The sequence below is a fragment of the Phycodurus eques genome, chromosome 12 (genome assembly GCF_024500275.1).
Source record: "Phycodurus eques isolate BA_2022a chromosome 12, UOR_Pequ_1.1, whole genome shotgun sequence".
NCBI classification, from domain to species: Eukaryota; Metazoa; Chordata; class Actinopteri; order Syngnathiformes; family Syngnathidae; genus Phycodurus; species Phycodurus eques.
In genome coordinates this window covers 21,063,446-21,066,474 of record NC_084536.1, presented here as the reverse complement: position 1 = coordinate 21,066,474, position 3,029 = coordinate 21,063,446, and positions in this window count along the sequence as shown.

Here is a 3,029-nt window from a genome sequence, read left to right as displayed (position 1 = left end):
TTTCAGTATCATGCTTCTCTTCAGTAGGACCGGGACCCTAGACAAGGTTTAAGGAATTAGGAACCGTTCCTAATAGAGAGTGTAGACTTTTTATATCCATTGTATCCTGTATTTTCGCTGTTTGAGTCAGTAGTCCACTCCAGAGAATCATAACGGCACCTCCCGTATGTTTTTCATCCTCCCTGAAGTAGGAAGTAGTCTACCAACTAAGAAGTTAACACTTTTGCCCCCTTTTGACATTTGCATTGAAACTAGAAATGAGTATTTCTTGGTTTGTTTGCTAGTTTTAGAATATGATACCATGTTGACACTACCAGGGAAGTCGTCAGGTTGGGTTATTTTTGTCCCCAATTTTAGTACAGTGACCAGCAGCAGACGCTTTCTTCAAACTGACATTCTGGGGACATGAAACAAGAGCTATGAAAAAGCTTATTTGAATGAGAGAGCTTGAGAGGCTGCGAGATCACTGGCGGTTTGAGCCAAATGTGAGCCATGAATACTGTATGGTGGCAATAGACTGCAAGTGACACCCGTACTTTGGCGTATTCACTGTCCCTCCGCTCCCACCCCCTTCGTGTGCATACTGTGAAATGTTCCTGTTTTTAGAAGAGGTGTCAAATGTGTGCAAAGGAAATGCTAAAATGTTTGTTGTTGTGTGCTCTGGTATACAGCACAATTGAAACTGATCTCGGTATGATTCATTACAGTAACATGCCTCGCAGCCCCCATTTTGATGGTGTATTTTTTTTGTTTGTTTTGGAGGTCATGTTCAGAACCCATACATCTACCTCTGTGGGGGCAGCAGCTTTAGCAGCAAAGCCCAGGCTTCCCTTTCCCCAGCCAGTTTGTCCAACTCTTCCGGGGTAATCCCAAGGCAGCCGGAAGACAGTCTCTCCAGCGTGTCCTGGGTTGTCCCCGGGGCCACGTCCCCATGGGACGTGCCCGAAACACCTCGCCAGGGAGGCGTCCGGGGGGCATCCTGACCAGATGCCCGAGCCACCTCATCTGGCTCCTTTCGATGTGGATGACCAAGCTTCATACCTTTTTGTGTTCAGAACCACCACACAAGTTTTCACCAGGGTGCACGCACAAATTGGAGTGTTTTTGCACATGTTTAAGCCCCCAAATGTTGATGTCAAAGTCCCTACTAGGAGTTTGTCAAAGTATGAGTTTGGAAATTACGGTTTAAAAAGGAAATGGCCGACTGCCTTTTCAATTTCTGGCATGGCTCCTTGAGAATTTTTCATGAGTCCTGTTATGACGGACAGGTCCACCCAATTCATGTTGATCAATGAAACTGGTGCCGAGGGCTCATTTATTCATCCATCCATCCATCCATCCATCCATTTTCTGAGCTGCTTCTCCTCACTAGGGTCGCGGGCGTGATGGAGCCTATCCCAGCTGTCATCGGGCAGGAGGCGGGGTACACCCTGAAGTGGTTGCCAGCCAATCGCAAGGCACATACAAACAAACAACCTTTCGCACTCACATTCACACCTACGGGCAATTTAGAGTTGTCAATTAACCTACCATGCATGTCTTTGGGATGTGGGAGGAAACCGGAGTGCCCTGAGAAAACCCACGCAGGCACGGGGAGCACATGCAAACTCCACACAGTCCCGGACCTCAGAACTGTGAGGCAGACGCTCTAACCAGTCGCCCACCGTGCCGCCCTCATTTATTCTAATGTTTTTTTTCTCTGAGTAATTTTTATGGGGGGGAGATCGTGTTCAAGATCAGATACATTTTTAGGAGCATACACATGCTTTCAACAATTGGTGGCCCCCAAAAAGCGATTCACTCGTCAGAAAAAGAATACACAGCAATTCCAAGAGGGCGTATTGTGAAATGAATCCCTCTTTGACTGTGCCAATCCCAAGTGAGCATGAATAGCCAGACTTTATCATATTCTTGTTTTAAATATTTCTATAAATCAACTGCAAATGAATCATGATATAGAAAAACATAATTTGACATTGCCTCTCACTGCTTCTGCTACAGGTTTTTCTTTTTTGGGGGGGGGGGGGGGGGGGGGGTTAAGCAGTACAAACAGAGTATTAAAGCTCTGAAACAAAAATTCACTGACAAATGTTCTGCTTTCTCTCTCTCTCTCTTATTTTTGTTTTGTTTTGTTTGATCCCACACTGCGGGGCCTTTTCTGATGCAATGCTGACACAAAGATGCTGCCTCCAGTTCATTTAATGATGCTCACATATTTGGACAGTAAGTAGCTCTTTCCTTTCTATGTTTCCACCTTTTGAAGGTTGAAACAAAGCTTGCTTCGCGTTGTCTCACGCGGTAGAATTGAACACACTAATTGACTAGTTCAAGTAGACAAGGGAGCATGGCCAAACAGAGCCTGCAGTAAGTGTTTGTCTTGATTCGACCAGCTTGCTTTAAAAGGCATGATTTCTTCATAATAGGTACAGGATGTAAATGAAAAATGAAGTCATTTTGGAAGAATAAATGTTATGAATTCTTGTATTACAAATTTCTTATAACATTACTCTTTTTTTTTTTAAGCCATTTTTTTTCCTTGACTTTTCAGTGTGCCTCTAATAGGCCATCATATGATATATATATTTTTTAAGTATAAATATTTTATGAGTAGGTTCTCGTTTCTCTCTTGGATGTCGAGATTTATGTCCATAAAGGCCAAGCGAGAACATTGATCTACAGTGGATATAAAAGTGTCAACATAAGCCCGTAGAAGGCAGTTTTTAACATGTAAAAAAAAATGAGAGGAAAATAAATTACGGAGGAAATAAAATAAAATGATAATGAAAAAAGAGGGAAAATACCACAATGGTAACACAAAAGATAATACAATATCTGTATTTTTTACATCCCGGAAATAATTTATAACCTTTTTCTGCAATGTTGACTTTACGTTAGGTCTAAGGGTGGCAGTGCCCCATCATATCCAGTAGATGGCACTGTTTATTCCACCAATCCATCCATTTTCAACACCGCTTATCCTGGTTAGGGTCGCGGGGCGCTGGAGCCTATCCCAGCAAACTTCGGGCGAG